The sequence below is a fragment of the Nicrophorus vespilloides genome, unplaced genomic scaffold, assembly GCF_001412225.1.
Source record: "Nicrophorus vespilloides isolate i.1.1-1 unplaced genomic scaffold, Nicve_v1.0, whole genome shotgun sequence".
Lineage (NCBI taxonomy): Eukaryota > Metazoa > Arthropoda > Insecta > Coleoptera > Silphidae > Nicrophorus > Nicrophorus vespilloides.
This window is the reverse complement of record NW_017100098.1, coordinates 830,956-846,638: the sequence shown is the minus strand read 5'-3', so window position 1 is coordinate 846,638 and position 15,683 is coordinate 830,956. Positions and strand designations below refer to the sequence as shown.

Sequence of the window (15,683 nt, the reverse complement as noted above, 5' to 3'; positions counted from 1 at the left end):
CTCCATCGTTCACCATCACCTGAATCCCAATATGTTCGAATCATGTATTTATTTATTATTAACTTCAATTTAGGTATATACTATATTTACGCTTTCTATAAACATAGAAGGTATTTTAATATGTTGTAACACGTCAGATTGAAGATATGCTTCTTACTGCCACTAGAGCACTACGTTTCTTCTGCTCTCCTTTAGAGCAGTGTCTACTAAACTGTGTGCCGCGAGTGTGTCGCAAAAGTAATTAATTATAGGTAAAATATTTGATCTTATAGTTTATTTTGTTGGTATTTTTATTTGGTGTGCCGCAAAATAAATTATCCATCCATTTGGCCTAAAATATAAAAATATTGATTTTAAGAGTGTTATTTTTTCATTTTCATTTTGAATTATGAATAGTTCTCGTTGCACGCATTAGGTATGTCGCCAGAAAATGAAGAGGGATTTATTGCTTCGGTCGAAGACGCAATTTCACCGTGGTTGGCCCCTTCGGTCCTTCCGCGCGAAAAAAACTTGAGTTGATATTGTTATTATTCGAGGAATAATTTCCAGTCGGTGGGACACCGTAACTCATTCCAAATTAAACCTACCGCCCTCCCGTCGCGTAGATTTGTTAGCGGGATGCGCAACCCTCGACATAGAAAAAAATAACTAGAGAGAGGGAGAGAAAAAACTATGTTTATTTTGTTTTCTGCGTTAATTACAATTTAGTTGCAATTTAAATTCGCACAGCGAATGTTATGTAAATGGAATCAAACATGGAAAGAAATGTGGAAAGGATGGATGACCTCAAAGAAACCATATAGGTAGGGATCTCTCACATAAAACGCAGATTTGTTCACATTATTCGCTTTATTTTATTTTTGTATCTTCTAATTAACTGCCGAATTTAAAATTTAAATTGTACCAAGGTCCTGATTAACAAATAGCAATTTTGCATACTGAATCACAGCGAAAATACAGGAAGATGATGATTTTTTAGTTGGAAGTTGTGGAACGGACGGATCAAGTTTGAATTGATTGCTTCGACCTAACGTGAAGGCTGTTAAAAGTTCAACGAAGTATTGAATTCATTCTACAGGGCTTGTGGAATGGAAATTTGGTATATCCGAGCTCGATAATCTTGAAGATAATTAAAGTTAATATTTCGAGCGACCGAGGGTTTTTCATAACAAAAGAGAAATGAATCGGATCCCACGGGGGAAAGCTCACAAATTAAGGGCTTATAGGGCCTGGCTTTCCGAAACTGGGATTTCATTAATTGCGCAGCATTTAAATCAAGGTCATTTTCGTTATCATCATTTAATATATGTACTTTGTTAATATTAGTCCACTTATTGAAACAAATTTATATTAATCAAAAAATGCAGATCATATTCGCATGTGTGATTTGCTACATCAGCAACAATATTCATGGATCGAAGATCACTTATTCCTATTTAATATTTCCAATGCGATTCACAAGCCTATCAATCATTGCAATTATAATGCATAGGCTTCATTAACGCTGTTATAGGTATGTACACAATTAATATCTAAAATAATGAAACAATTCAAGTCTCCAATATTGATTATAATTGATTATAATGGTGCAACAAACTAGAAACTGTCATCTATTTGAGAAAATGTCACAAGCTCAGGTCTATATGTAAATAATTACGTGTCATATTTGTGTATCGATTCAATACTTCCCTAGTTAGACGACATTTTAGTTTTTGACGTGTTTCACGAATTTGGCGACATTTATCACAGTAACATAAATTAAATCCGGTTGCGTCCCACTGAATATGTACGTGTATTGGATTTGCGGCTACGTTTATACGAGCAATGTAATAGACAAATTATGTGTGGTCTCATCGATTGTATCCCAAACATGGATATTTACAGTATACTCCTATTATCGTTAACAAACAAATGTAAACTTTTTATTACTAATTGATTTTATTTACGGATAAGTTTAAATAGTAAGATATGATAATTACTCATCATATCTTACTATTTAAACTTATCTTACTTATAGTTATAAACTTATAGTTTAAATTGCGCATCTTAAAGTATACAAGTTATAATTATATATATATATAATGAAAACATTAATATTAATAAAACACTAATCAATCATTAATTGACTATATTTTAAAATATAAGTATTTAATCAATAATAATGAACAATTATTAATATTATTTTTTCAGTTTTTGTACATTACTTTTACTAGTTAGCTGTTTATTTTATTTTTATACCATTATGTAGCTGATTATTAAGTTAGTGGCCTTTTTTTAATAATAATTTAGGTCTATTTATGTGTACTGTTCATTATATTTAATCATACAATTGATTCAAACACCAACTCTATTATAAATAATATATAGCATAAAATAATGTAGTCATGACACAGTTCAATACATCAATCAGTGTGCAAACAAGCGACGCATTTTATAAATAAACTTCCCTTCGTTGTATGTATTCTTTTTTTGTTTGGAATAAAGGGTAACTTTATTATTTTCTCTTTTTTCCAATTCACATGCTGCTATAATGGTTTCAATGGTCAATTAAATTACTTTATATAATGAATTTTCGTTTAATATGATGAACTAATATTTAAAATTTTACACAAGTTAATTAAAATTTATATGGAATTTGTTGACACATATTTCGTTTGACATTTCAGCTGGCGCAATGTTTTGTTACGGAAATCTTTTTGTTGTTTTCATTAGAATACTTTGCAACTTTGAAGACATGAACATTTTTAATTATAAATCCCAATAACGCAGATAATGTAATTATCTCGTTTCGTGTGGCTGCGATGAACATGCATGTTTGTGCATGTGTTTGTTCGTAGGACGGGTATTATTGATAGGCCCTGCGGGCCCTTTTTGGTGGTTAATTATAATCCCGTGGATTGCGATTTCAATGCGAACCATCCCCGATAATTAGCGAACCCGAATCAGAAATTCGCATCCAACCGTCTATTTGCAAGACCGTATCTTATACATCGATCCATATGCCTTCAACATGCATACGCATTTCGAAGTAAAGATTAGAAATAATGGTGAAATACGTGCAGAATATGTAAGATATTTCCTGTACGGAAATGTAGGCTGCAATGTTTGAAGAAAATAATTCAATCGTTATAAAAAAAATAACTTCATCATTGGTTTACTAGTCAGATGATCTTGTTTTGACAACGTTTCTTGAAAACAGCAGAAAACGTTGATTATTTTTGAGTGAAATTTTGTGTGAAACAAAATTACGTGGAATTATGTAAAAGTTTATTATATTCACAGAAATTAAAAAAAAAATACTTTTTCAGTAATACAATAATAACAATAACATATTGTAAACTGTTATCAAATATATTTGTTTGTGAATGTAGTGAAGGAATTCACATTAGATGATTTGTTTTAAGCCAATTAAGTTCATTTACAGTAGTACAAACTCGTTTCATAGTTTCCTGTTTCATGGCAAATTAACCTCGAGATAAGCATAATTACTTTTAATATTCTTCTGGCGTGGTAATTGGAGTTTTAATCGCTATTTACTAAATGTGGGCACACATTTCAAAAGGAAGCATGCGAAAAAAAAATAATTAAAAAACAAGTAGAAAGTCGACCAACATCACAGATATCATGTCATGCTATATTTTTGTGAAGACGAAAGTTTTCGAAAGTTATTAAAGGTGATGTTTATATGGAAAGTTGAGCCGCGATGAACGGGGTGGTTGGGTGTGCGTCTGTCACTTAGGATGTGGGGCTGCATAAATCGGGCGTGTGAAATGTAGTCTAATGGTCGGACGTTTTACGACCGAGCCGAGAATATTTTCTTCCTTCCAAACTGCACTCCAAGGAATATTTTGCCACATTTCCTTTAAATTCCCTTTTTCTTTCTTGTCTTCCTCCCACGTGCACTACTACATATTGGAGCATGCAAATTACGTGAATATATTTTAAACTATTAACCATTATTCTTCAATTAATGTACGCAATTTCATACAAGTCCCAAATATTGAAATCCATTTATGAAACAATATTTAATTTAACTTAAATTAATGAAACTGAATTTTGAAATGTACACTGAGGTCTGTTAATCAATTCGAGTCGAATTATTCAGAAACTTTTACAACAGTTAAATTAAATCTCTCGTACATTGCAAACTTGTAATGAGTTTGCTATAAACTTGTTATTGGTTGTATAAATTTTAAGGTCTATAACATAAAACTACAACATGTAAATGCCATATAATATAAAATATGAGACTGTATTTGATTAAATTGTATTTAATTAATAACAACAAAATGTTATATAAATATAATTTTATTTTGAAACTAAATGGTTTGGACCTCCATTTCTGATTTTCTTTCGTTCTTCCATGCAAGAAAATAAGATTCATGCCCTTTTATTTTTCATTCCCGAATGGCCTGGGCAGATTAAAAATGTAAAAATCGGCAATATCGCAAGTGTCACGAATATTTTTTAGTCCCGCAGTGGCACGTGTCGCGTGCGCCCTAGTCTTCCATGAAACTTTTATGAAAAAAAAGGGCCCTTAGCGATATTGCTCTCAGGCTGCAGAATTTTTAATACCCCATAGAAGCATTAGAAAACAATGAAAGCGCGTGGTTACCCAAGAACAGGTAAGCTGCAAATCTCATCGTCCGGATTACACAAAAAGTAATTCTATTGAATGCACGAAGCTTGGTTAAATTAAATCCAGCAAATTAAGCGAAACGTGCACCGGATTTAACAGTGATCGGAAATTTCATTTTTAATTAATAGCTCGTTAATGAAGGGGCGAGTTTAATTATGAAGAATCCGTGCTGTGAAATAATGATTACTATAATTTGTGCAGTGCAGGGACTCAAAAACGAAAGTAAATATAATGGAGAGTCTGGAGAAGATTGTAATAAATGCGGCCAGGCACTTTAATAAATTGAAATCTCGCGAATATTTATGGGCAACGGTGGAAAAGCACCAAAATGAATACAACCTAATGAAAAATGGAGCAGCATAATCGAAAACAATTTTTGGATTATAATTTCAATGCATGTACATACTTGAAACGGCTTTTATTGCCTCGAAATTGTTATTTCATTATAGTCAATGTGAACATATTGTACAAACAATTGCAAAATACTGTTTATTTGTTTTGCAACAAAAATACACATTTTGCAAATAGAAAATAATTGAAATAATTATAAAAAAAATACTCCAAATATTTTATAAAAATAAAATTGTTTGCATAACCTTCATGATAGAATATTTTATATATTTTATACTAAATAGAATATAATATAATAATCGTTATTAGAAAGATAAACAAAAATAATAACTACAGTAAAGTACAGTATTACGCGAGTTCCTGTAACGCCAATTTCTACAACATGATAAAAATATTGGGACAACTTTTTTATACAACGTGACAATCAAATGACTTGTTCTGCTGGAGACTATTATATATCCTTAATAATAATGATATGCTGATTCAAAAGTCCTAGCATTGTATAAATATACTTAGATTTGAGAAAAACAAAAACATACATTTACTTTCCTTTACTTACTCTTCTTACTAAGTAAGCAATAAACTTCTGAATAATCCTTCATAACAAATAAATCGTTGAAAAACTTGAAAAATTGCCGAACTTTGTCCATTCCTATTCTATAAAAGGAAAGTTTTATGTGGCGTGAACTGAAGATTATTCTGTTATAGTAGTTCTTGTTTCCAATACTTTCCACCCCAATAAAGCTTTCACATCAAATATACTCTGCACTAAATTTACATATCTAATGATTTTAATTAGTTATTAGTTATTAGATTATTATAATATCAATAATTGCATAATACAAATTATATGAATTTCGTTTTACGCTTTGACGGATCGCCGTATAAAAGACTTTTTTTAAAATGATCGAAATACTAATGAGGTTTCTATGCGATATATAATCTTACTAGCTTGTTATTCATCGTGCATCTATAATAGATATAATTAATAATTTAGATAACAGTGTTGTAACATATTATCGCTCAATATGCTAATAGTAATGCGATTTGTGTAAAATTAAACGTTTAATAATTCTATTTTGGTTACTTATCAAAATTTACCTGTAATTTCAATAATCATAGTGTGGCGGGTAAAACAGGTCAACTGTTTACCGGTAATAGAAGCCGTAGTTATTATTTATCGATCGATAGCTAACAATACTTACCAATTGTATTAAATGAATATATGATAATAATATGAATGTATGCAATTACTATTTGAATATTGATTTTAAATTCGTGAATGATTTGCAAAACAAAAACGATACTCAAAATATTCAATGTTTTGTTGAGACTCTCCAACATAATTTTTCATTCATCGTATTATAACAATATCTATATGATATATAAATATAAAATTTAGATTGGGTCCCCTTTTTGTAATTCCCGTTTGTGATGTAAATTACGCTTCGTCGGAGACATGAAAAATGTATCGCCTGGGTTTATACATATTTATACCCCTAACGGCACCGTCACGAAACAAACAGAACAAAATAAGAGCGAAACCGCACATAACACAACGGGGATAAAAACAAATAAAACTCTGTACTTTTTTTTATTTGTATATATGTTTGTTCATCTGTGTAAATATTTTGGGAATTATTTTGTTAAAAACAAACGAGTCACAATAGTTAAGTAACGTGTAAAGAGGGAAGTAGAGGGGTAATTGATGTTCTTTAACTGAAACAATTTACATAATACATATTACCGAAATATCCGAATACTTACAATTTTGTTCCAAGATGTGGGCGCTTGTTGATCCGCGTAAGAGAATAAATCGCATTTAAAGTAATAAAAATTTGAGAGAAAAACAGAGAGACAACAATAACATAATTGTAGAGATGGAGAGGCGTCGCGACGTCCGCCACCTGGCGCTGTCACTAATGCGAACAGAGAAATAGACGCAGGTGGTCCGAAAACTCGAAACCTTCCATTTCTCTCCACGGACTGCGAACGAAATTAAAAATTAGTGAGCTTTTAAAATTGAACCATTTATATCCGAAACAGTTTCATTAAAACCTAAATCGAGAATGAGAGGGAGACTGCGAAGTAATGCTTGAACGTGGATAGAGATGGAGTGGTACATAAAAATAAATAGGGGAGAATGACAGGAATTTAGATAGTAACAGGAGGATGTATTCTACTGCTGAAAGGAAGAGCAGTTTTCGCTTGAATAGCTTACGAACTAATGGAGCCATTTCGGATAGTGTTAATGCATCTCCATGGTAAAATGAGAAATTACAGGCTATAATTTTCACAACTGAAGTTCAAAGATAAAATTCCTTTTAATATATGAACGACTATATTTTATAGGATATTATATAAATAAAGTTTCACGCGAATCTCTCCATTATTAAATAGAAAATATTCGAGTGTATGGTTAAGTTTATATAATACTTAATTTATACCAACGATTTGTAAAAGCACATCTCGCCATTTTAGAGCAATACGTTGACGGATTAACAGGAAAATATTCTTAGCAGAGTTTGTCATTCTATCGTTACGTTAAATCTGGTTTGGATCGTTCGATGATTACGTTAATAATGTAAATAACCGCAAAAGCGCAGGATTACATTACTGCGGTTTACATTATGAATTCCATTACTCCTAAACAATTCCAATATTTTTTTATTTAATAAATAAATGAATGGATCACTGTCGATAGCGATATCCGTGTAATATTGTATGGAATTAATTAAATTACAATAATATTTAATAAAACAGTCACACATAAACCAATAAAAAAAACATGATTTTCCATCCAAAGTTTTTACATCAAATGTTTACTTATGTAATTAGTTCAGTTATTTGTATATATTGATTTAAATAGTATAATTTTTATTTTTGAGAGTAGATTTTAGTACTGTGTGATTGCTACCCATTAAAACCTCTTCCTTTCTACATCGGCATTCAGGTCCGGTATTTTGTAAATCTCCGCCAAACATATTGTCTTTGCTAGCAAGCACTTCACTTCGACGTGTGTTGGTCTCCACTACCAGTTTCTTCCTTTTCTCTCTCCACCCTCCATCATCGTCATCGTCTCAATAGAGACCACCTCTGAAAAGTATCTCTTGGCTCTTCAGCATCTCTCCAACGAACGTTCCTGGTTTACTCTTCTAAGATTTGTTTCAACTTTTCCCATCTGCAGCATCCAAAAAACATATGGGTTGTCATCTTCTATAAATACTATAATCTGGAAAGAAGTTAATGATTTCGTTAAATTAACAACGAACATTTTCTTCTAGAAACTTAAAGTCTTAATTTGTTAGAACGTTTTAATGCATTCCCTCTGAAATAAGTGTCAGTATGCGAGTGTGTTTGTTTTACAGGAAGGCGCTGATTCCATAATCCGATGGCGGCTTAAAGTTTCCGCATGTTTCTCCATATCTAAACTAAGTTTAAATTGGAATTAGCTCCGATGTTGTGAGTTAACTACGACGTGTTTGTGTGCAGCTAATTGTTTCATAAGCGACTCGTACAATTAATCGTTGGCATCCCTTGGCGCTAAGCAATAATTATTCATTTACGATTCAATTTCAAACATGAAAATATTAAAGAAAACATATTTTCTTCATGGCATTTATCAATCTAAATTACAGAAACCGTACGCTTGCAAACTATTAAACTGGAATTGTATTACTCGGCCAAAACCAATATTACTTTGTTGAATATGCAACGCTACTATTTCTAATAATTCTCGAACGTTGATTTCTAATAATGATGATTACACATTTGAAAATGTATGCAAACTAAATGTGTGCAGGTAAATTTAATTATGAAAATATTATTATTGTGAACATACAGTACAGCAACTCGAGAGCAGTGCAACCAAATTTAGTTAATTTGGTTAAACCCGAACTTTGCTCAATTATGTATGCAATTTAGTTACATAACTAATTTATTAATTTTTTATTATTTATTAAACTTAACTATACTTAACATGTTGTATTGTATGTACATTTATTGTCAAAAAATGTTTACCAGAATATCTTCAAAGAAAAATAAAATACACTGAATTTTTGCACGAACATACTCCTCGATCATACGAACGTACAATATTTATTATTTTTTACCCCTTTTTGGAAGGTATCATTGTTAATCGCGTGGCGTCTGATAAACACCGTTAAATATAACGTTAGTCATTGAGGAAAAAAATAAAAGATATTAGCTTCTTTCTGATTGTTTGTCTGATTCCATTACTAATTGTCGTAAAATCTCCGGTGCATCCGGCGATATCCTAAAATTCATTCAGTATGATGAAGGTACATAGATCGGAGTTGCCTCACCTTGCCAATTTTATAAGTTATGGTTTGTAGCTACTGGTCTCTTCCATACGCCGCGCGAGTAACAAAGTTCAGATATTTTTACATTATTTCAGTTATGGGATTATAGATAATGATGTAATTTTATATTAGCGAACATACGTTAGCGTGAGCATAGCGCTGACTATATTTTTATTTTATATTTTTTTAAACGTTTAGATGTAAAGATACAAAGTCTATTTATAATTATGTTCATGATTATAGCATAATGGAGAATTCCTCTTTTTATATACATTATTTTGTAACATTCAAGTTCATTTAGAATGTCGTTTATCTTTTTGCAAATGATGTTACGTTTCCTGTTTGTCTAGTAATTGAGGCCGACTTCCGTGCGACGAATCCCTCTTATCTCTCTTTCGTCGCCTTCCGTTATTATTATTTCTTATATACATAACCTAAGGATGGCTTTCTGGAACGAGAGCGACAAAGAAAGTTATAGTGTGAGGACGAAGTGGAAAGGAATGCATTATTCATATTATGAGCATAGGGGAGAAAAATAGTATTATTTCCGAGGTAAATGGGATCAAAAGATGTCGCAAGCGTTGGCGGTTTTAAACAGCCTGAAATTTAAATGTGTTTTCGTTACTAGAGTATAATGCGTGGGTTATTTTTAAATAATTCATTTTGAGTTTCTATTATTTCATTTAACGTTCCAATGCGGAAGAACTGTATTAATAACAAAAGCTTATCGATTTTGGTTCATCCATGCAATACAGTTGTCGCTGCAGCCCTCTTTGTTATGCAATTAATGCGTTTATTATCATAATATAGGAAAACCTACAAAGGGACTGTTGATAAATGTACATACAATAAATATTTAGTAATTAGAAGGATTTCGAATGTATTATTCAAACTTTGTAATATAAATTAAATGCAAAAGGTTTAGCCAGTAATATATCCGCAACTACTGCCGGCAAACGCGAAATAGTATTTTTTTTTGTATTTTCAAATATGCAAATATTTATTTACGCATAATGCCTTTCCATTTTGTTTTGTTTTTTGTGTTCATGTGCATCGATGGAGACGATACGCACCGTATGTTTAGTGCAAATTTGCAAAATTTTCAGATGACCCAGCGTGAATTTAATTTACCCCTCCGATCGATGTACGGACCCTTTCTGCACGGCCAGCAGCGGTGATAATAAAAATAAAAATTCAACGGCATGAATATATATGTATATATAGAGTGGGAGGGAGAGAACGTAGCCTAACCGAGAAAAGGAGGCGGCGGTGCAATCGAAGGGATGAATCGGAAGGATTTATTATTAGGGCCGTCCACATACGAAAATAACGACTATCGTTCGAGATTCAATGCGAATTCGTTTTATGTCAATATTTATTGGACGAAAAGAAGAGCGCAAATATTGGTATTTATACCCATCTAGTTTTCTTGTATGCGGTCTTCTATTTGCAATTGTATGGAATTGGAGCTTCCACTACTGCTTAACCGGTTTCATAGGACAATATGATTACCAAGATTTCTTCTAAATTTTGATAAGAATTACTAATAATTTCAACCGAAAATACTTCTCTAAACAATAAATCTTTTGTACAATTCTGTAGAATTCCGGAAAATACATCAATAATATAAATAGATTTTCAATATTGCATGCACATTTAAATTCACATTAAAAACAGTATCTGAATATTTTAAAAAGTGTTCTGATAAAATAAAACTGAGAAAGTTATCTTAATGATCAAATTATCTTAATAACCGAGATTCAAGATATATATCATCATTGTGTTATTTCCTATGTTATTTACTGAAACCACGATCTCAAGAAATTGATCCCCTTGTACAAGCCAACGCTCTTACATCAACGCTTAGGTTGACGCTGAAGATATCATCAATCACCCAATATAATTTCCCTGAAATTCTTAACCAAAACTCCGTTGAGGAAGCTGAAGAGCACATCTTAAACGATGGGATTTGTAAAGTTAACTAAATGTTTTCTGATTTATATTAATGTTATTGAAAACAAACTGAGTAAAGACCTAGTAACAATTTATGTATAACGCATAATTACATTTCACTTGAATACAAAATTTTGATGTTTTATTAATAAATAACTGAACATAAATTTAATCTGTTTCTTATTATTAATTAGATATGAACTTTTGAATGGATAAGGATATCATGAAAATAGTATGTTTTGCAATTATAATTATAAATCAATTAGATTATCGTGCTTATAAATGGTATGTACGATAATTCTCTGCACAAACAAAGTTAAAAATTACAAGCTCTTAAATATACAAGGTAAATATCGTCGACAAAAAAAGTGGTTGGTAACATAAGTTATATCCATATAACATATGGTTTTGTTAATCTCGTAAAGCGGGATTACGCTTGGAGCAGGATTTAGGCGTCCTTGCATAAAATCCGAACCACTCTCCAGATTTTTTTCAAATTTTAAACCCAGCATTAACGATAAATTAATTAGGAGATTTTGGCGCGCCGAAGTCTCATTTATATTTCGTCCGTTACTCGTTCTTATCGGAATACCAAGCTTCCATAACTGAAAAAAAAGCATTTCTGAAACAAAATCTGTAAAAGTAGCATTTGCCAAATGCACGCGCCTCTGAAAATATCGCTATTATTACCTTAACAAGAACGGAGCTTTCTGAAAAGAATACTAAGGCTGAATACATGTCTGCTTTCTCATTTTATTATTGTACGTGTTCGGAAAATGCGTTCGATTGAAAGAAAATTAATTTCTATTTCCGAGGCACTGATTCAAAACTATAATGGGATTACGAATGGTCTTTTGTGTTTGGGAAAAAATGGGTGTTCATGAATGCAGGAGGAATTGAAATCGAAGGGGTGGAAGCAAAACAAGGAATGAATGCAATTTGCTGCTGTAATCAGGTTTTAATTGCGAGGTCATTGGTTTTGCAGCTGGGGTACATCTACAGTTTTGTTTGTGTATTTGTTTTCCGAGCAGCAACGGGAAACGAAGCGGCGCCGTTTCGCGGAAATTATTTGTGCATCTCTCATGAACAGGGCATATCATTTCCTGTTTTCCATTTCCTTGAGATTGCAGGACAAGTAAAACCACCATCCAGATTTCGTTTTATTTTTTCCAACCCCTCTTGGTCCCTCATAGCCTTCTAATAAAGTGCGCACTTAAATGAAAAACTTTTTCCCGCCGGATTATAAGGGGATGAAGTATATTTTAATTCGCGGAGTTTGCGAGTGGAAAGTTCTTTAGCGTGGATTTAATGAGATTTCATTCGTTACGTATATAAAACAATATATAATAATAAATATACGAAAATCATATTGGTTTCATTTCCTCAAATATTGAAACACTTTTTGTTCTTAAGTTGAATTTCGGTTAATCTATAAAAAAACAGCGATCGTTACAATTTGTAAAGGAAACATTTTTCTTGATATAATCATCATATTTCTTGTTTGTGTATAATACTAATACTTTGCTTTTTATATTCAAAACTTTGATTCATTGAAGATTGGGATAAACTTCCATATTTACAACTGTGTCGATAACTTTTGTTTGCCACTTTATCAATTATATATTTTATTTATATACATTAATTACTAACTTTATATTTTATGGAGTTTCTTAAACGCCACATGAGTAGTTATGGTACATAATGCCGCGCGAGTAATACAGGGTTAAGTGTTACCTAGGTGAAATGAAATGAATGCATATTTAAGGAAACAGTAATAAATAGTTAACAGTGCAGATGTGAGTTACACAGCATAGTAATAGCAATTAAACGTGTCTTTGTCAACAGATGCTGCTCGAGCCAAATGTTACGTAACAGCAATTAATTGTTTAAGGAAGCGAATCGACAGGTCTCTTAATCTTAATGAATTCCTGTGGCTGGGGCAAGCGTTTAGGTCTTTTGCAAATCAATCTGGTGAATGGAATGGTGGCAGGTCGAGAGGGCGCAAAAGCCAGACGTTATCAATCCGACGTGTTTTCGCTGATTAATGGAATTTTGGACCCAAATGCCGCCGTTAATATCGGACAAAGCGCAATAATTTCCGCCCATTGCGAACACATAATAACGAAACTTTGCCACAATCGACGGTAGAACTTTTTTTTTATTCAACGTCCTCTTCAGCGGTGTATAATGGATGGCCACTTGAGGAAACCCTGCATGAAATGGAAAAAAGCACGGCGAAAAAATTCCGGACTCGTTAAAATTTAACGCGGCATTTGATTTTCATCGTGCCACGGCTTCAGAAAAAAAAGAGGAAAAAATATATTTGAAAACTTCTCCACCCCTGGGACAGATTTCGTCGTAATTGTCTGACAGCACATTTTCAGATTTTCCCTCGGACTTATTTATAGAGGACGCTGCAACCAATTGCCTCTCGCATTTTTCTTGACAGTAAACGGCTAGAGACGTAATAGAGAACGAGAGCGAAAATATATAAAGTTATATTTATTCCCTGAAAGATCTCCTATTTGATTGCGATCGTTGCCATGTTTTGGCTTTTATTTCCATTTAGTGTCAGATACACCTGCACACATAATTAACCACTTGACTTAATCCAAATTGTTTATATCAATTTATTATATCTTTTTTTCGGTATATATATTGTAACACGATAGCACTCGTGTACATAAAAAACAAGATATACAAATCTTCAGCCTGCTAGGGCGTGAGTCCGTGACGTGGGAAGGTTCAGGGCGCCACTTCCTTTTATCGAGAGGAAGAACTCTAATAACTGCTTTCCTCAGAACAGCAACTTTTTTTTTCCGATAGTGGGCCTTAGCTCCTCTAGAGCACCAACACCGTCCTCTTGGAGATTATAAATATATCTGAATATCTTCTCAACTGGAGACCTCAACCGTCTTCTCCCGCGGTTCGCTGCGGTCTCCTCGAATTTTGGAAACATAGTTGCAACGTGGAGCGCACTTGCAGCGTTGTCTATTTTACCACGTTACAATATTCCTCAATTCAAATTACAAATTTGTGAACTTTCGTATCAAATTTACTATACTTTCTTACTAAATAATGTATTTATCATTAACACTTATAACTATTTTTATTAATGTTATTCGAAATATTTTTTTTGTCGGTTTTCGGTACGTGCAAACGGGAGTTACGTTCATATTATATAATATTTACCTGCTTTACAGCCTCTAATTCCACCATCCGCACTGCACGATAACATGTAAAAAAATAAACTTTTATTACCTTAAATATACACACATACGAATTACGTAACATTTCCGCTACGAAAATCGTAAACTGGAAAGTGCTACCTATAATAACTAAGCAATTATTCTGTACCCTAAAATTCCTTATAACATTTACTTGTTTCATGACCATCTTCGATACTAGTAGTCGTTAACAGTATGTATTTATGAAAAACGTTTTTAATTCTTAAAATATCTCATATTATTGCGCATTATTATATTAATTGGCGCTGAATTTCTATCCTCAGGGGCTTAACTCGCCGGTGGGTATAAACCAACAATAACTTCTTTTTTTTTTTGGTTTTGAAGTTTCACGTCGATAATAAATCGGTAAAGAATGAAATGCTCTTCCGTAAAAATTTCTTATGCAACATCAATTATTCATATATTGCTCTGGATGGATAAAGGTAGTCTTAAGGTGAGTTCCGTTCTCTCCTATTAACAATTACTTTTCGTTGCGCTTGAAGTTCCGGTTCTAAAAAGAAGGAACGCGCGGCGTCTCTTTTTGCTTGTTCGCCCTTTACCCTGGATTAAATTTATGCACCATTATTTACTTTCCTTAATTCCTTTAATGGTATTTTCATGCAAATTTCGTGCGACGCAACAAAATATGAAGATTTACTTGAATTCATCTGATGGAATTCAAAAGCGTACGTCGGCCAATTTTTGACAACAGGTGTGTCTTTCTTTTCGTCTTTCGTATAAAAATATTATAACGTACTTGAAAATGCGACATTTGAATACAAATATTTTTGTATGATATTCTGTTCTATCATACGAATGTTATTGTAAAATTATTTGGTCAACGATTAAATTAATATTTTCTTGAATCGTTTTATATGCAAATTTTGTTCAAGCCGATAGCTTTCAATGTAAGCCGATTACATGGAACGTACTTTATCGTATTTCCATTTTATTTCCATAAGATTTTGCGTTTCTCAACCAGATCTAATGGTTAGTTTTGACTGTAAACTAGTTTTAATTTAAATATAAATTGTAGTATGAACTGATGAATTATTCCAATGCAATTATGTTAAGATTTTATTTTTATTATTGCATTGTGATGTACATTACAATTGCAAATTAGTAATTTATTTGTATACGAAAGCATAAAAGTTTTCTTCCTGCAGGATTTGAAAAATGTAATTTTGTTTT

General features: G+C 32.3%; 1 protein-coding gene across 4 annotated transcripts in view; it reads left to right on the top strand.

Moving 5' to 3' along the window:
• The window catches only part of LOC108567857 (KH domain-containing, RNA-binding, signal transduction-associated protein 2-like), an 88,669-nt gene that overhangs the window by 37,641 nt on the left and 35,345 nt on the right, over nucleotides 1–15,683 (top strand). The window lies entirely within an intron of this gene.